At 36.7% G+C, this 20,547-nt stretch overlaps 1 protein-coding gene across 17 annotated transcripts in view; it reads right to left on the reverse strand.

Moving 5' to 3' along the window:
• LRRC4C (leucine rich repeat containing 4C) overlaps positions 1-20,547 on the reverse strand; it is a 487,862-nt gene that overhangs the window by 317,650 nt on the left and 149,665 nt on the right. The window contains exon 1 of one of the 17 annotated variants that reach the window (XM_085580208.1): positions 9,198-9,312. The exons of the other annotated variants lie outside the window; for them this stretch is intronic. The gene's annotated coding sequence lies outside the window, so the exon portion shown is untranslated. Of the gene's footprint in view, positions 1-9,197; positions 9,313-20,547 lie in introns of those variants that run through there. 17 annotated transcript variants of the gene reach the window in all.

Consider the following 20,547-nt stretch of genomic DNA (forward strand, 5'->3'; position numbering starts at 1 on the left):
TCTTGTACAGAGTTTAGCAATCTGCCACGTACATTTGCCCAAATCTTCCTGAATCCCTGTTTAGAACTTATATTTTGTCACCTTACAACCTTGAAGTATCTGGGCAGAAGGAAGCAAGTAGACCCAAACTACATGTATTGGTTATGTGTAGTGGAGTTTTGTCAATTAATCTTCACTTTCCTTCTGAATTCTTTTCTGGTCCTGGCCTATTCATCTCATCTCTTGGTTTCAGAGCCCCTAACACAGTGCTTAGTCTCTGAAATTACTTTGATCCAGTGTAAGACCTCAAAAGCTGTCATTAACATGGGGAAATCAAACAACAAAACATTGCCTGTCCTCTGTAACCCCGTTTTTAGATTGTTTTATCATAAGCGTTTTAAACTGATCACATTGTGCCCTGAAACATGAAAAAAAGCTTTTCCACAGGGACAGAGTATCAGTAATTGGTGCTTGTCTTTTCAAATTCACATGCCAAAGTTCTTCAATTGTGTTTTGTACAGACCATACAGTTGCTTATGAAGCCACAAAGATCCAGGACATTCATCCTCAGCAAATTTGTATGGAGAGGACCAAAAAAAAAAAGAAAGCAAGCAATAAACCACCACCAACAAAATCAATCTTATTAATCTGTACTTCTCCCATAATATTTTTAACTACTAATTTTAATATTTGGTATAATAACTTAGTTTTAATATTTAACATTCCATATATTTGCAAATGTGTGATTCAGACATGCATTCTTCAGAACTGAAAAAGCCTGTAGCCTAATAAAAGAGAGGCATCAGACATGCAGATAATATTTCATTAGTCTGGATAGCTATTGCAACTCTGTTTTGATCTATGGGAAATTCAGGTACGGAATATAAAACTGATTTTCTGGAATTCAGCTTCCTTCAAGGTGGTTGCATAAGGGTGCATAGGATAAGCGCATAAGTGCATAGGATGCACTGAACAGCCTGCTTTGAAGGACTGACAAAAGATCAGAGTCACAATTTTACCCACTCCTTTACAGATCACATTTCCAGAGCTGAAATAGAATAGACCTCAAAAAAAAAAAAAAAAAAAAAAATAGCTTTGCAGCTATGAAAAGCCAAGAATTTACATGGACAAAGTTGCTCACAGTAAGGCAGTTCCTGTTACTACTCTGATGCTCTCAGGTATGTTGGATGTCAGCTGTTTAATCCACATGTTTTATCTCACCTCCTTCTCCCTCCTGATTTTCTGTTATCTCATGAAATTCAAAGTACAGCACAGAATAAATGCAATCTTACACATTATTACCCTGTCTCTTTCATGCAAATGTACACATTCTGGCAAATATTAGTAGTCCTTCCAGTACTTCAGTCTTCCTAGTCAGCGGCTGAATAAATACTTCACATTAATACTTAATATAATAGAAGCTGTTTGAATGGTTTATGGCCTTGGAGCCAGGACATATATTTCACATTGAAAATAAAATGCTGACCCGAGAGAGAAGACTACAGCTTTCACATTGTGGGAAAGGAGGAAATCAAGGAAAAGAAAAGGATATAATTTAACAAGCTAGATGACTAAATCCATCCCTAAAATAGCTCTACTGAAAGCAAAGGGGCTATTTCCAGCAAGGATGAATTCATGCCAGAAATATCAGTTATTGGATTGCATTAGCAAACAGAGTTTTACAGCAGCGAAAATTCCTTGGATCCATAGCAGTGAAAAGAAATGAAGTAAATGTCTTCCAAGGCCACTGCATCAGCCTTCTGTGATGAACTTGAGATATATTATGCTTACAGTGTTCCTGCTGGAGTCACCTCCCATCACCTGTCTGGGTAAATAAAGCAGGGAAAGGACAAAATGTACTATAAAGAAATTAGGCGATGGAAATAAGAGATGTGGGAAAAAAACTGAGAACTCCTAGCTAGACAATACAAGATACAGGAGGTTAGTTAAAAATTCTGGTAAACACATTGCCCTTCTTCCCAGTTACACCAGGATGTGGTGAGAAAGAGACAAGTTGCCACATTAAAAAATAATAAAGAAAGTGATAAAAAAAAAATCACAAAAACTCAGCATGTGTTACATAACTCCTCACTGCAGTATCCCAGTAAGTCCAACAGTATCACTTCTATGAATATACAAAGTTCAACTACAGAGTAGGCATATACCTCAAATAAATTCCTTAGTAAAACTATATTGAAAAGTATGATTTATGATTATCATTTTTAAGACTCTAAAAACACATGTTGCACAGAACAAAGATGATCTAAACTGACAACTCTGAAAGCATATAGACATTAGACAGTAATTTGAGTGGAATAAAATATCTATATACAAGAACAGTAACTCAATAGCCACCAACTCCTACATAAAGTCGAATTAGAGTAAGATCTAATTATTTTGGAAATCAGCTCTTCAATTAATAACCAGAGATCAAAATAGCTAACTACTCTTCAATAAAAATCTAAAACCATACAAATCAAAGAGACTTTTTGTCAGTAAAAGATAAAGCCCTAAAAGACAGAAAATAACTTTCTATTAACACGTACCACTAGCTAAAAACAGCAGGCAGGCAGAAGTCCTAAGTAGCATTTCAAGTATTATACTTTCCTTTAGTATTGAAAGTTATCTGTGCTTTTTGACTGCACTACATACGAATACTTTGAAAACAAGACAATTAGCATTTTAAACATTTGCTGTTTCCTAGACCTTCACTGATATCCACAGCCTTATACTGCATAATCTGTGCAATTTGTAAACCTAATGTGAAATATATAACGCAATATAAAATATAAATCATAACAGCTATTCACTGTATTGACAAAATGCAGGTATTGCAACTAAAGAGGCTTGACATGCAATTCAGTGCGTAGCTATCATTCTCCAGCGCATGCCTTTTTTTTTTTTTTTTCCATGAAGTTTGTAACTATTACTTGTAAATCCCTGCATCTTGCTACAATGTTCTGTTTTTCTCTTCCTGAAACCTCTGGAAAGCATGTCTTAGAATTCTAATGTTAAATTGGGTCAACTTCACTACATTCAGACAAGGTAATACTTGTATATAAGAAAACAAGGGCACAAAAAGCCCATTAAATTTAGACAACACTTCAGTGTCCTTAAGGCATCTTACAGACTAAAGTACAGAAATGCCGCTGTAGGGTTTTATTCAAAAATCAGCTTTCCAATTGCACACTTGCACAGTTTACATCACACTGCAGCTGGTAGTCTGCTCCTTTGAACCTGGCTGGATTGCATGTTGTGACCCAATGAACTGCTCAAGGACAGGGCTGAGGACAAACTCAGAAAAGTAGCTGCACAGTACCCTCCCAGATCAGTCTTCTCACCAAACTTCAGCAGATTTTATACAGGCAGGCTCAGCTAATCACTCTCTTGTGTTTATTTACCGTAAGGAGACCTTCAGCACAGGTCTCCACCAAATATGTGATCTAGGTGGGGCTTTCAGCTCCTACTACATGGTGGGTGTCCTGGCCACAGGGCATCGGGACATGGATACAGTGTAGTGCCCAGCAGAGTTAAGCATTACTGAGTTCAGCCACTCACACCCATGGGTAACTGAAGAGACTGATTTCGGAAGAAGAGCAAAATGAACCCTTGTAGCTGGTACTCTGAGCACACTGTAGGACCTTACCCTACAAAAGCAGGCTGCTTATTTAGAGTCTAAACCAGAGTAATAATCCAACACTAATGGTTGTTACTAATTAGACTTTTAAAGAGCTCACTGGGAATTTGTAGCTAAATATTACTGTGCCAAACCCCAAAGAACTGGCCATATTTTAACTGCTTGACTGTGGCTGAAGCAGACAGAAAGAGTCTTTAAAAAGACATAATTATTCATCTGTGTTACTAGCTAGTAGTCAATGTTAATTATTCATTAAAAGCTAAGAACGTTATTTATGACTGTCCAGGGTAACATTTATTTATAATGTGTTCTCAGGATTTTTGACAGAAGGCTGTCTTATATATTCTCCATGATTCAAGAGTAGGAGCAGAAAAGAGGATCCCAGATTTCATTTCATATATATGGCACTTATCTCTTTCTGTATGGTAAATGTAAGCAGCAACCCAAACTCATTTTTGGATTTAAAAAATAGAATCAACAACTAATTAAAAAAGCAATTTGACATGTAAATCTGCTATGCAATTGAAATCAACTTTAAACACTCCCAACTAAGAAAAGGGTATGTATGAAATATCTCCAACACCTTCCCCCTCACTGAGTTACACAGAAAGTCATGTGATGTTCTGCAATGAATTCAATGAAGCAATCAGCCAACACATCTTCTCACAAGGTGATTTCACAAAAGACGGGGTTTTAACAAACCAAAACAGATAAGTTGTTTTTTTGTTGGTTTTTTTTTTTTTTAGCCAAGAATTATTCCAGATCAAGATGAGCCATAGCTAAATTTCTTTTTCCTGGATTTTGAAAACTCCCTTGAATGTACACCACATAGGTTGTGCTACAGTGAAAACCTGCTAGGAACTGCTTTCCAGCTCACACTAACACAGTAGAGAGACAACAATACCAATTAAGTAGCACAAATTCTATATGATGCTTGCTCTTGTGAACCAAGGTCAGGAAGAAGCCTAATGGCTTAACATGTTGCAAAGTCTATTGGCTACTTTTGAAATTAGATTTAATACAGTGGCATTCCAGGGAGCTCTTTGGGAAAGACAGCATAGAAGGGGAGAATCTAAAGATGGCAAAGACTAACAAATATGAAAATTTGAGAGCAAATATGTTCTATGCTATGTTCAAGGGCACTGCATCAAAATTATCAATGCACTGTAATCTAGAAGCAAAACAGTTTGGGCAGGAAGAATGAAATCTAGAATTATATAAAATACTGTTGTAAAATGGCCAAATTGTACCACTACTGAATTTCTATACAGCCTTTCAAGACCAGCTAGCTTATAAATAATTTAGAATAAATGCAAATTAACTAAAAATAGATATTTAGGGTTTTTTTTTTTTTTTTCTGCACAGGAAAAGAAGATATTTAAATCAGAATTCAAATGGCTTAAGATTTATTCAGGCCACTACTTTTGAGCTTAAGAAATCCAAAATTTTTAGAAGATTTTCAAAAGATAACAAAACCCCTATTTCTTTTTGTTTTGCCATAAACCCATCAAACACAGAATTGAAAGAAATACTCTTGATTTTCAACCAGTCTTCGGTTACAAGTGTTCCTGGTCATTTCTTCATTATTCAACCATGCTTATCTTTGTCTGCTCCTACAGAACACATACACTTGCAGGCATAACTACTGTTATTTGCTAAGTTCCTGATACAAAATCATTAGAGAAAAGGACAGCACATCCTTCCCTCCCTTTGCTTCAAAACAGAACTCTGCACTTCAACATTCTTAAAATCCATTCTTATATTAATGCCTCACCTATGGTTACCTTCCACTGTCAGAATGGGTTAATGGCCGTCAAAGGGCAATGAACTCCACTGCTCTAGTGCTCCAGCCATTACTGAAAATACTCAGATTTGGGTTTGCTAAGGTTATTCTGAAAGGATATAGACAATTTTATACTCTATATTTTTACTTTTCCCCCTCATGTTGCTTTTTTCATGATTAATATAGCCCTTGCCTCTATCTTATTGTGAAACCTTCTAAGCAGACCTCTCTAACCTCAATTTCTTTTCATGGATAGGCAAAGTGACTGTGATGGGACAGCTAAGACAGCATGCTTTTATTTTCTCATGCCAAAATATAAATTGTAGGGACTCAAACTGAGCAGCTTGCAATACAGAAAGAAAGCAAATTTTTGCATCAAACCCTATCATGAAGTAAGCAGATTAGGAATGCTGGAAAGTAAGCCAACTTGAAATTCTTGCTGGCTATTTCATTTCCCACAGGATTTTAGACTCAGTTCAGATGAAGCTGCCATCCTTGCAGTCTCCAAAACCTTTCTCTGTAACAACTTCCTTCTTATGAATAATAGCAAGTTTTTGCTAATAATTATGTAAGCCTCCCTCAAGAATCACAGGCTCTCATCTCTCACACCCCAGCCTGCATTTACTGCATGTATACCCTCTTCTTCATGTTTAAATGAAATACTCTTTTACTCCATGTGCAGATTCACAGTAAAAGATTTCAGTGTCATTTGCATACTACAAAAAGGGAGTGATACAAGCTCCAAATGAGATATTGTGAACTTACAGAAAATAAGGATGTTAAAAATGTGAATCTGGATGGTATGATAAATGTAACCCGCATACTCATTTGAGAGCCTGGCTTTGAATAGGGTCTGAAAATGCAATACACATTAGGTATGGCTGGAACCTTGAATGGTCAGCATCATAAGCCAAACTCACAGATGTTTAAAAGAAGAGTCACTAAAATGCCAATGGAAATGTGCTATCCAAGTTCCTGTTCCTAACAGAGATGGGTAACTGACAGTACCACACACATCACTGACATCAGGTAATGTATTAATAAAAAGTCATTCAAAAAGCCTTCCAAGCATAGTATTTAAAAGTAAGCTTCCAAACACAAAGCATCTGCCATGGGGAACTGAATTATCGTTACACTTTGCAAAATATAAAGCATTTAATTAAGATTAAAATACTTGTACACTTGGATTGTGTCTCCCCACTCTTTCAGATTGCAAATGTTGTCAAAAGGCAACAAAACATTAGTCCATCATCAGCCCTATATAACTTTTATGGTAGCAATAACATATAAATCACTACATTTATATGACCACAGATTTGTGTAATTTACAACAGGGCTTTACCAGACATTCAAATTCTAATTCACAAAGGTGGATTTAATTCTATCCCATGGCTAATTCTTCTGCTCAGACTTCTTTAATTTTTCCAAGGTTGGACATCACTAAAAATTTTTAGTCTAATCAATAGGACAGCAAACGTACACAAGTGTAGGACAAACGGCACCTTCACATCAAAGCAGTGGTGAAACACACTAACTGTACATCACTTAGAATAAACCCATTATTGCTCAAAAATTATATACTTGCCAAACATTTCCAAAAAAAATAAACAATCAGCATTTCTGAAAGCCAAGTTCATTTAACACACAGTGGTCCCTTGACATGCTCCCTGCTATGCCAGCACTTCTGCTCTCTGTCCTGATCTTTTCCATGTCAAAAGCCACAGAAGCCCCCTTCCTGTTTGATACAGGATAAGAAATATGGGCCCATAAGAAAAAAAAATTGGAAAGGCCATTACAATCACTGATTTCCTTTTCCTGTGTTCTATGTGTATAACACCTCTGTAACTAATAGCTATCATAATGTTCTAGCCTTTTGTTCGTGATGGAGGAAGCCCTCAATTTCTGTAAACTCTGTATTTCTCTGCAGATATCCTGTTCTCCAGTCTCTTGAGAGCCTATTTATTTTTATCTTTAGGCATCACAGTACTGCCAATGCCACTAATGTCCCTTTCCCCCAAAACAGGAATATTTTTTATCCCCAAAAATGCAAGCAGATGTATTAGTTTCTCAGTTTGTCCTCTCCTGCACTTCTAACTTCCCTTTCTCATTCCCCATCACACAATCTTCATCCTCTTCCTTTCTGAATCATCAGAGTCTTCATCTTTGTACTCCCATTGTCTGACTCCCAGTCCCTAATAGGGTCTCTGTGGTTTCCTTTTCCCTTCAGTACCATTATGGTCTCCTAAGTACCAGAACAGAGTCTGTATTCCCCGTGGCAGAATCATCACTGTTCTGCAAGGCTTTCCGAATATGATGCCAGTTCTCTCTTTCCTATTTCTTATTATTAGCTGTCAGAAAATGAAATAATTCAGCTGTCTAACAAAACTTTAAGAGAATAAGCAGAAATAATTAATGGGAGTGCCATAATGATCACTGAGAACTGCTTATCTCCAACTGCAAGCAAATGCTAAGGTGATTTAGCAGATAACTGCTATGACGGCAGCAATTTCGCTCCTATTTTCTCTGACTTATTTTTCTGGGTTTGTAGTTATTTTAAGTTTTGGATATGAGAAAACACAAAATTTTTAGTTTCCTGAAATGGTTAAAAGAAGATAAAAATATCTGAAAATGCTCTAAAAATCAATCTAGATATTAACTTTCAAAGAATTAAATGAGAAGAGTAGGTAAGACAACTTTCTATGAAAGAGACAAAGGTTTATTTAAAATTATCTCCAAAGGCATGATGAAAATTAACATCAAGACGCTGAAGCTACCTGGAAAATTTCTCAATGCTGGGACATGGTCTTGGCATGCATTTTCCAGTCCTAGAGTTATCTTTTTCTTTTTCCTTCAGAATTTCAGTACTTATCTAAACAATATTATTTCTGTACATCTCCAATGTTGTCCCAACAGTCCTTCTACTGAGGGTTGTGAGATTTTTTTTTAAAGCACAAAGTTGGTCATTACCTCTTGACCAGCCATTAGTTTCCAAAACTAATGCACAGATTAAACAGACTTCAGAAACATAAAAAGCAAGAACAGACTGATTTTTATCATAACAATTATGGTTATCATTCTAACACAAGCAGCCTTTTTCCTAAACACAGTCATTACCATATTAATGACAAGCCAGGTAGGACACAAATGAATGTGCTTTGTCCTACCTAGGGAATTAACTACCAATCCAGCCATTAATTCCAGGTAACTACCATGTTATTGAGGATTACTGCTGCACCAATCTTTTGTCATAAAACACATAGCAGTTAGACACAGCATTACACTTTTGCTATTATGAGATGCTTACATTGTGACACTTATAACACATTGCTTCTACCAATCCTTTCACAGGGAAAGAACACAGTCCCCACAGTATATGATGCCACTGACATCTCCTCACACACATGCTGATGGTTTCATTCCATTCACACACACAAGTTCATCACCACGTGACAACAAAAAATCTTCTGGTAATGCATGTAAGTGGTTATGCTTAGGTATTGGAAAAAAACAATGGGATACCAATGATCTAGTGTTATTATTAAAATAAATTGAAATAAGTTAGGTTGCTTACAGAGGAAGAACGAAAATGTTTAGAAATGTTTCAGGGTTCAATTTGAGTCAAATAATAGAAAAATAATTTTTCCAAAGGCACAAAATAAATCACAGAGATTGAAATTCACACACCACCTTCACTGCAATTTTTCTGTCCTTGACCTTTGCTTTTTAACATCAAAAATATCAAGCAGAGACACCATTTCTAGAGAAAGACACATTACAAGAGTAATCAAAAGTACTTACAGGTCCTCTGTGATAGAACAGGGTACAGTGCCACAGCTTTCATTAAACTTCCTGGGTCAAAGAATCCAATAGGTCTGAACATTCAGGAGAAGCTGCAATGTGGAAAATTCTATGCTGTCTCTTCCCACACCCTCTAATGAGTCTTTTGTTGTTGGTTGTTTTATAAAAAAATATTGAGAAAGGGAAAAGAAAAAAAAGACAGTCTATAGAGTCTTGCAGGAAAGTCTTACTTGTAACAACAAAGAAACTGAAGCGCTGAAAATTCTTCAGAAAATAATGACAATATAGAGTTTATTCTGAAGAGCAATCCCTAAATGTAACCCAAATAAACAAAATGAAAACAATAGGCCACATACTGCAGACAAAATACAATCCAAATCAGATAGGCTGTGCAAGACACTGAGCTTTCCATGCGAGTTAAAAAAGCAGCACGTACCTTCTGGGAGCACAGCTAAGCAGTCAGAGAGCTGGTGTATTTTGGCCAGCAAATAGATAGGTGCTGACAGGGAGGCCAGATGGCATCCACCTAGTCCAAGTGGCTGGCTGCCTCTTGGCTGGCCACCTCATGGTGCTTCTATCCCTGCAGCAGTTAGTTGCAAGATTCTGTCTTCGACCCTTGCTTTGTTTAGTGAGGAGTCAATAGCAGACAGAATGTCAAAAGGAAAAAAATGCAAGTCTTGGGAGACACAATCTGATACAGGGAACAAGGTAAGAGAATGGAGAGGAGGATGTGCTACAGGAGAAAGGTAAAACCTGTCACTTAGATCAGCTGGAGTATTTAGCAGCTCACCTCTGCATTTCAGATGGAAACTTCAACAGAGGCTATTGACATTATAGCTCTTAATGGCCCTACCAAGTGCATTTAGAGTAAGACGCTTGACAAGGAAACACAATTCTCCCTCTTGTCCTTTCCCTCAAACTGCCAGAACTAAAGCTGTCATTCCTAAGCAGTCAGTAAAAACAAGACCTTTTTAAAAGGTTTTCTAGTATCAGAACAAGACAATTCTTTTTTCTTCTTCCAGTTCACAGTTTGAGTTTTTTCCCAGTTCTCAGTGGGGAATCAAATTACTAGATAGACTTGGAGACTAACTTAAGGACCTTTAATTGGTATGAAATGTAGTTTGGTGGCTTGCAAAACAAATGTTATAAATATATATTGGGAGGGGAAATCTTATCCCATCTACTACTTAATCTTTCTAAGATCACAAGCAACTGTAGCCTGTAATGATATTCTTGTTTTACACATGATGATGATTAAATCCTTAAAATCATCTTTGCTTTTATTTTTCAGATTAGTAATATTAAGTATTAGTTCTTACTTTTAAGAAGCTACCCCATTTCCCAATACATGGTAAAAGCAAAATAGTGGCACTGATTGCTGATCTCCCATGAGGATAAGCCAACAGAGATCACCTCACCATCACCACTTGAGTTGATAACATTCACCTGTGGCAGATTATATTCTGTAAGGACCACCAGTCTTACTGCCTTTGAAAGAAGTTTTCTGGTTTAACTTAGATGATTCAACACCATACACCAGAGCCTATCAAAAATCAGCTCTGTCACTTCAACTGAGGAACTACTGAGCAACCACTACAGAAAACAGAACAACACTGGCATTTTCTTGCTTGAGTGACTACCACAAAAGTATAGAGCTAAGTAAGATCAAGAACATGTTTTCTTTCTTCCCTGAAATAGTAATGTCAGGCAGTTTTGGAGTTCAAATCTAGTTAAACTCTCACATAGATATATACAGGGTACCCTGACAATAGTGAGCTTGAAAACACACTTCTTGCCCTGACCTCACAAGATTTTATTTGTCCTGCAGCCTTGATATCTTTTCTTTCCCACCTGCTAAGGAGACACATCCACTGTTTCAACGGCTTTTCATAAGAAAAACTTGAATGCAGAGTACATTAAAATTTGTCTTCATTATAGCTCCTTTCCCAGATCAGTTATTTCATTCTGCCTCAGTTTTCCTTGCTCAGTTGAAGAGACCAGAAGTTTTGCAGTACTTCTAGCATTTCACTCATCTCAGTTCATGCAGTGAATATTGACACAATTGTGGTTTTATATTTTGAACTTCATTGTTCTGATTTTCTGAAGTAATGATTTTGATCATGGCTGATGAGGACCTATGAAGTTCTCCCACTCAAGATTTGCCTGAGCGCTATGCACTCTGTGACTCAGTTTATTGGCTTTACATCTGGGTTACTCTGGTTTAACCATCCTGGTCAGGCTCCCAGATGGAGTATCTTCCACTGATCTGGTGTAGTACTTCTAATATTCTTTGGTGTTCCTACAATAGCTCTATAAATACACAGTTTAATACCCAGGTTTATTTTTTTCTTTAAAGCAAACATATTAAAAATTCTTTACCTTCTTATGCTGTGCATACATAACAAAAGCATGGCTTCCATTCCATACATGATCAAGATTTAATCACTTGAATAGCAATGGAAAAAAAACCCCAGAAAATACTTCCACAAAATTAAAATTTACCTACAAAAACCTCATCTGAAACACTGTGATTCTGTTTTTAAAAGTTTGTCTTTGTACTAAATTGCTTTCAGACCCTTTCTCTCTGGCAAAACTGTTATGATTCCAGTTCCATTAAAGCCAAACCCTATATGGTTGTAGGAGGTGTCGGGATGGGATAAAAAAAAGGCATGAAGTACTTTAGTGGCATATATGACAACCACTTCAAAGCCATAAATCCTACAAAAGTACCTCAGAGAATAATGATCAGTCAAGACTTTAATCATCAGCAAAAGCGAGTTGAGAGAATAAGGAGGGCCCTAAGGGTAATAGCTGTAAAATGAAAGTGTCCACCGAGCGCATTTTTTTCATTACAGACAATTGAGCCATTTCTCAACCTTGTTTATCTTTAGCTTTTCCTGTTAGACCAGAGGGAGAGTAAGGGATATTACGACCAGCTTCTTCCAGTGAAGTAGAAAGAAAAATGCCAGAAACGCTTTAAGACAAACAATGCTACTTTCACAGATCTGGTTATGTGCCCCTTTTGGGGGCAGGCCTTCAGGCTGAGTTCCAACCCCCAGTCCCTTGAACATCCAGACTCTGGCTGAAATCCAGACTCTGTTCTAGGCCCAGGATACACAACATACTTTGGGTATCCTAGCATGAATTTCTGAGTGCTGAGACATATAATCCCATTATTTGCATTATCCCTAACAATCCTATTGTCTCCTGAGCTTTGGTTGGATCCTTCATGCAGTCTACTGGCTGAAATTCACCCAGTCCCAGAAGACCTGGGAGATGTGACAGACATGTATATTTCTGTAATATGAATAATTTTTGCCCCAACTTTGAAAATCTTACCACTCTTTACCTAGTACTAGGTAGATTAAAAAACAGAAAAAGATAATCTGGAGATTTACTTTTAACTGGAGCCTGAAATTTTATCTGAAACAACAGAGCAGCGTTTGGTTTCCTCTTTATTTTTCCTGACAATTTCTGCATGATAAATACCCTTGATCTTTTTCTCTAAATTATGCAAAAGTGAAACAGTTGACATTACAATATATACATCTTTAGCAAAATGTCCAGAACCACAAATACAAGCTGAGTTTTTATAGACCAAGAGACTAAAATTTTCATTTAACTTGCTTGACTATTAGTTTTTAATTATAAGTTGAATTAATGTCTAAAAGACAAATTCAACATAGTTTAATTCATTTAAAATCTATGTATTGATTACAAACAGACCAAAACTGATCAACAATCTGGAAGTATATAATATCAACATTTTCCAGAATCTCAGAAAATGTTGAGTTGGAATGGACCCACAAGGATCATTTGGTGTGTTATAGTTTAATAGCAGCTGAAAAGATCTGCATTCAGCATGTAGTCTATTGTTACACTGTAGCTGTATTTCTGGGATGTTTCCTAATCCTATTTGCTTATCTTAGAGATAAAGAAACACCATGTGCGAAACAAAATTATATTTTTATATCTGCCTAGTATTCTTACTCAAAAACAAAACAAAACAAAAAAATTATAAACTCTTTCCGGATAAATATAGTTTAGTGTTTTAAGTAAATTGCAAAGCCAAATGCTAGTATAAATTTAAACTACTCTTCTGACAGAAGAACTCAAACACAACAAATGGCTGAAACATTCCTAAAGAGCTAAGATTAAAATAGACACCTAATTAAGTAGCCCGAGTTAATGTAAATAGCCTAGGAATAGCCATGATTTTTCAATCAGTTTGCTATACTATTGCTATGTGAAGTTGTTGAAAAGCGCACATTTGCATCAGATTCCAGGTTAATTTTGCACACTTCTGTGAGGACACAAAGAGAGTTGGTACTCAATCTTAAAGGAACAGAAACCATTATAGAAACTACTGTCCTACTGTCTATCAAACTTGACCAAAGTAACACAGTTCTCACTTGGAAAAATGTGGAATCTGTTATTTTATCTTCTATTTCAGCCCAAATTAAGCAAAGAAAAAAACTCTGCTTTTTTTCCCTTTAGGAACCATAATTTGATGTTGTACATGCTCAATAAGATGAACTAGGTCACCTCCATCCATAAGGAAAGGATAAGATAAAAGTTCTTGTACGTACTGAATTTTTTAGGGACGACAGTCCACATTATTTTGTGGGGGGAGGGAAGAACCCCAAACAAAAAATCTTCTATTAATAGTGAACCAAAAAGCCGGATGGAAAATGAATGCAAATTGGACAAATTTCAACATCTTATTTATTTCCATTCCCTGATATTTCAAGGTTTTTTATTGTAAATTTATTTAAGCTACAGAATATATGATCATGCCTTTTAAAAAGAATGAAATTATAAGAATAGGATTGTCTGCATAACAAACCATTTAATTATTATTTTTTTCAGCAAAATAAATATTGATTGAAAAACTCCTAAGTGCTGATTATAGTCCTATGTCTTCTGAAAATATTGTCTGCAATATTAGAAAATGTTAATTTACCACTATAACACACAGTTAGCAGTTAGTTTTGCAGCAATGAAGGGTCTCAGTGGAGTTATAAACTTCTTAATACTACAGAAAAATAAGACAAAAAGAAAAAATAAAACCAAAATATTAATACAGCTTTTTAACCACAACTTTCTAGTCTACCAACAAGCGGGTCACTATGGGAAGCTCTTCTCCTACCACCCAATTGCATATCCCTATTATGCCCCTGCAAAGATTTCCACTTCTTAGGGTGTGCAAAGCAGTCAGTTTGCAAGATTGTAACCTATTAGAACATAGAAGGCCATGTGGTGGAAACTTCATCTGCAGCAGGATATATGAGTGAGTTGCTGAAAAAAAGCAAGGGAGCTGTACGGCTCTTTTAAATTATAAACCAGCTATACTTGGTAAAAATGGCAGATCACAAGCCCTCTACTTTTTAACATCCCATTAAAAAGTAGCCATTGGGCAATCATTTTGCCCAAAGAGAACTTTTTGTCTTTAAAAAAACCTAAAAAATTCAATCTTTCAAGAAGTGAGAAAAATTGGTAATTTTTTTAATGCCTCAGTTGTTTCATAGGCTCTTCACTTCCTTTTGTTCTCTTCCCTTGTACAACACCAACTCAATTCTCTAAGTGACAAACTATTGCAGTTTATAAAATATTAGGTAAATAGCAACAGAAGCATAAGCGCACTCAAAGTAATTTAGATGTAAAAATAATTTGTGAAGGGATTGAGAAGTGGTTTTTAAGATGTGAGAATCTCAGCAAGAGAAACATTTCACAACCAGCCTGGTTTTGACATGTGACGGAAATCTTCAGAGATCACCCCTCTCATCATATTCCGCCATCTAGCAAGACTTCAAATATATCTAGGTCACGTACAACACTCTGTCCACCCCCCCATACACCTTGGGTGGCCCAACAACTGTAAATATTTTATTACAGAGCTGGCCTATTTCTTCAGGCTATTTAGAATGTTAAATAATCATTTGGCAGTAAATAACTTATAATAAATGTTTTTCCCCTTCACTCTAGCATTTTTGGCTGCTTCAGGGCAGAATATTGGATCTTCTTCCTGTCTCTGGGCCAAATGGAAGATTTCCTAATTTTAAAAGGTCTGTTTCCTCCCTGCTAGTAAGCAAGCAATTGAAAGTTATTGACAAATCCCACTGGCTACCAAATATTCTCTTAGGAGCATTAATTTTCTTTTTCTATTCCCAGTATATTTATCATTGATTTCAAAGATTCTGACAAATATTCAGTGTAAAGCACCTACAACCACTGGTCCATCAGGTTGTTCATCTGGCCACAAGTCCCACTAGAGAGTTCAGCCTAGAGCAGTGCACTTGTAGCACATCATTCCCTTTTATGTGCTAGCCAGGGAAGCTGCAGAAGCACAGGGAAAGAAACTATAAACCAGAGTTTGGAGGGGAAGAGCACAAATCCAAACCCTCTCCTCTAGCAATCAGTCACAGAAAGAGCAAGTCAAACACTTCAATTGTATGTATTCTCAAGAGATTTGGAGTATGATTTTTAGCCAGTGATCTTTGTGGGTGTGAGGATGTACCTTTATGAGAGTAGAAAAAGCACTCAGAGAACCCAATGGAACATTTAAGATACAATACACATGGCAGATAGAGGATTTCCTATAAGTGATGATGTGACCTTCAGATTATTAATATATAAATTGCAGCAACAAATTTTCTTCCAAGACATTGGTATATACATAACACCTAATTAAGGAACAGTACAAAATTGCTATGCAACTACTCACAGATCCAACACATTCCCTTGTGTCTCATCTGATGGGTACACATTACACCAAGATGATGGATTTACTTATCTCTGTAGGGCAAGGTGCCTATCAAACATTCATTATGACAAGACCACAAGTTGTTGGTGTCGGTGCTTAGCACCAATCAACAGTGGATGGAAACTGTCATCAGCAGTTTGTTATCTTACTGTAAAACTTTCATACCTTCTCTCTGTGAGTTCTCACAGGCAGCCCTTCGCAACACCGACTCCTTTCTTTTTCTTCTGCACGGCAGGCTGACTTCTACCTGTCCCTTGCATGACCGCCTAACCCTTACCGTCCCTCACACAACCACCTGACCCCTTCCTCCTCACAGCACAACCAACAAACTCCAGCTCCCCTCTCAACTAGCTGACCCACTCTTTATAACACCCATCCTTATTGGACACAGCTGTGCCCTATTAAAGGCAAGGCTGTTCCTACTCTTTGGCAATTAGTACAGCTGCAACTCCTCAGAGGCAAGATTGCCTTCAGCATTATCTCTAGTCTCCTACAACCCATCCTCCCACAACAACTCATTCCTTATGTGGGGGGAAAAAATAGGGTCTGAGAAAAAACTCATAATTATGAGTGATGTTTTATTCCTTACTTCTTGTTTATTTTCTTTCTCTCTTCATGTCCAAAGTACCAGAGGCAAATGATGCAACAAATTGTTATCACAAACAAGTTGCATAAAAAGAAAATTGAAGAGTTTTTTTCTCTCTTCCTTCATGAACTGGGTGATATTTTAGGCAAGATTTTAAAAATCCATAAGGTTATGTGCAAAATAAAGGAATAAATCATGTTGCTGCTGTAACCAGAGGGTCACATCACTGTGAGGCTGAAATGCTTGTCTCCCTCTACTGCTTCATCAGAAAGATGACTAATAGGAATCTCAAGTGGCAGTCGTAACAAGCAGCACCCTAGGTAGAGCCTGTCACCTAAGCAGGCATGAAAGCAGGCAGAATGTCCTTTTCAGATGTCCCAGACTTCTTTAGCCTGCAGGGAAAAGCTGAGAGAAACTGAGAAATCTCAGTGTTGTGATACTCAGGACAGAGATGAGTTCAGAAATAGACTTTCAGTTTCTACAACTGTTCTCATATCTTGAAGCACAATATAACACAAAACCACCAAGAAATATAACATTTTCTGTCAACATATCTACATAAGTAAGTTTTAAAGTAAAGGGCACCTCAGAGGAAAGAGAAATTCATTGTGACCTTGCAAGAAGCCCCTCCTACCCCTCTCCCTTCCAGGGCACCCTCTTCTCTCACCAGAAGATTGTGTCAGTGAAAGCTGTGGAAGCTTTGAAACTACAGATGAGGCTCAAGTTAGGGCTCAAAATGCTGCCTATACTCCCTCATATCCTGGAATAGCTTTCTACAAGGAACTTAATTAGATGCATGGCTGCTATGGCAATGCTTCCCTAACACAGAAACATCCATAGAAGTTATTATTAGAGTCTGAGAAATATTTTGTCAGCGAGTCTCAGATTGTACTCCTAGTTTACAAACAAAACAGACCATATGAAAGGCAGGTTCACTGCTTTGTATAAAATCAGATACAGATGCACAGAATTAATATAGCATATGTTTCATTTCTAACATCTGTATTCCAGAAATTCTCCTAAACTCCTGAAGAGGGCCTGTTTTGAAAGAAAAAAAATTCCACACTGAAAGGAAAAATAACATGATGCCACATTATTCACTAGATTACATGCAGTCTAGATTGAATTGGCCTTCCTTGGTGATGCAAGGGAAACAAGATTAAATAAAAAAGAACCTGTTAAAGGAAGAAAAACCTTGATCAATGCAAAATCACTTGACTGATATGAATACAGTTTTTACTGTTATCAGGATGGCTGGGGTGGGAAGTAGAAAAGGGTATTTGGATTTTTTGGGTTCTTTTGGGGGATGGGTGTTTGTTATTGGTTTGTGTTTTTTTTAATTCCACTACTGTTACTCAGAGAGACTGACAGTCTAACAAAATCTGCCTAGAACTGGATTGTAAGTTTATATTACACAGCATGTGTTCTGTCATTATTACACTATATGGTAGAATAATGGTCATAATATACAGTGCCAGAGGCAGAAGAGGCTTCTGAAAATCACTTAGGAATCAGGACTTCAGAATATAATCTGATTTTTTTTTACTATTACTACCTATTAAAATACAAATTCAAAATTATTATTATTCAATGATCCCGATCCAGGTACATCTGGAAATGAGTCAGTGCAACAAGCTGCTGTTTCAAAAATACAGCATATCAGTCCCTTAAGAAGGTATTAAATTCAATGTTAAAAAAAAAAAGTCAAAGCTCTTATCCATTATCTAGAAGTGTGGTGACATAATACTCCTCAGGCCTCAAAGTGAAGCCATTTTCACTTACAATGAGAAAACTGTTTGAAATAAATTCCAGCACAAGAAGTAGAACAGAATGAATGAACCAGGACTTATAAAGGATAAACCAAAAAAGTACCTGAAATAAGGAGGGAAAAAAAAACAAAAACTCACTTACTTTTAAGAAGGGAATTTGTTCTAACAGAGACAAACTTTTAGAATACATGAAATACATGAGACACTAATAAAAAAAATTGTTATGTTAAATATCTGATTTCTGCTAATGACAAAAGTAGCATTGAAAAGGGAGGGACTATGGAGGACATTTCTACAAAACTATTTACCTTTGATTCTTTAACCAAAAGTCATACTCGGCATCACAAAATCAAATTATTAAACATAGCACACCTATTTTAAGTATTGGTCACCTAAAAGAATGCATGTGTTCATTCAAAAAGTACATTGATGCCATAGTGGTGACATGATTCTAGCTTTAGGGAAGACCAACAATTACTAGGCAGTGATATGCCTAGGAACAGGACAAGTCTAGCTCTCTCTTCTCTAGCACCCCAAACTCTAAATGAGGAGGAAAGTACAGGAGTAGGGGCTACCAAAATCATCCAGGTTTGGGGGTGCTCTCCCCCTCTCCAGGGCTCTCATGAACCCTTTTGGTGACAGAATATTTGGCCTGATTTTTCATTTCTCTTCTGAGAAAATTTGTTATGATTCTTCCACAAACTAGCTTTTTCCTTCCTTTTCGGCAATTGCAAAAAAGCTTCCCAGCCGCAAGAAGGAGAGAATATGTAATTTATTAAAAACTTGCCTGGTTTCTGTGATACAGTGCAGCTTATCTTGTCTGACTGTTGGCTTCAAGCTAACAGGGTGACTTCCATAGGTCCTGTATTTCCCTTGTGCACTTCCACATCAGAAACATTGGTGCTTACAGAAGAAGGAAGGGAGAAGTAATTCCTTTAACTTTCCTCAGGTGTGCTGCAAATTTAATTTCAACAGCCTACCCACTCAATCTGCTTGAAAACCTAATGCAGCTGGAAGCTACTCAGTCACTGAGGAAGATGACAGCATTGACCTCTCGTCATCATAAAGTCTAGTGTAAGATTCATATCAAATTCCAGTCAAGGCTTCAAAAATAAGGTTACATGTCTTCCTAATGTTCAACCACAGTGCGAGTTCTCAGTACTGTATTTGATAGTGCTTTTCATACATTTCTGAGCTTGATGTCATTAAACAAATTCACCTTGTTTGAATAGCTTACTCTCAGGAAAAGTTTACTAGCAAAATTACACTATTTGGTTTTTTATATTGGGCTCTGCCAGTAAGAATGTTCTTTGCTATTTCCTTTTCCGAAATAATCACTGTTAGAAAACCTCAGGCAGCAGCGCTCATTTAATTTGTAATATCCGGCTTGAGCCCAGACATTACATTGTTTAAAGGGCACATACTGGAAATTACATGTAATTGATTATGGCTGACTGTAATCAAGTTAAATGTTTTGATAAAACCAAAGATGTCATCATTGTTCTGCACCAGACTTGGCATTGCATTTTCCTCCCTCTAATATCTGAATAATAAAAAGAACTAATCATTCAAGAGAAAATACATCCAAAACTTCTTAAAAGGAAGCAACAGTCAAAAATGTTGTTCTGAAGATGGAAATATTTAGCATCTGTTGGCTCTGGAATTTAGATCCCTTCAAAACAAGCAAGCATGTGGAGGACTAGAATGCATTTAATACACCATAGTACTGGTGTGTGCAAAGTGTGATGAATTACTGTGAATTAATGTTGCAATTTTCAAGGTAAGACCTAATTATATCATAGATGTATCACAGAATGCAAAATGCAACACCGCTGTAACCCTTTCTAATTAATGTTTTGCCTGTTTGCCTGAGCTATCTGCCTTTTCCTTTCCACTGGTAGTAAAGCAAAAAGGAAGTTTGAAAACTTTCATTAGAAAAAACACATTAAAAAGTAGCTATTTAGGTCTCAGTTCATTTGTTGGGTAAGAATGAGGGGTAAAGCTTACAAGGAATTAAACTTATCTATTACAATAAAAACCCCTACAAAACATTCCATAAAAAATCAATATGGATACACCGATGCATGGCAGTGAATTGCTAATCATTGATTCATGTGATTCAAGGCTTTGGATTCAGAACATTAAACTGAACAGTTTCCCATAGTTTATCAAACATACACAACTTCTCTTGACTAAGAAAAGGTTGGATACTGCAAGGACAGCATATCACTA

The sequence above is a fragment of the Lonchura striata genome, chromosome 5 (assembly GCF_050655825.1).
Source record: "Lonchura striata isolate lonStrDom1 chromosome 5, ASM5065582v1, whole genome shotgun sequence".
In the NCBI taxonomy this organism is placed as follows: Eukaryota; Metazoa; Chordata; class Aves; order Passeriformes; family Estrildidae; genus Lonchura; species Lonchura striata.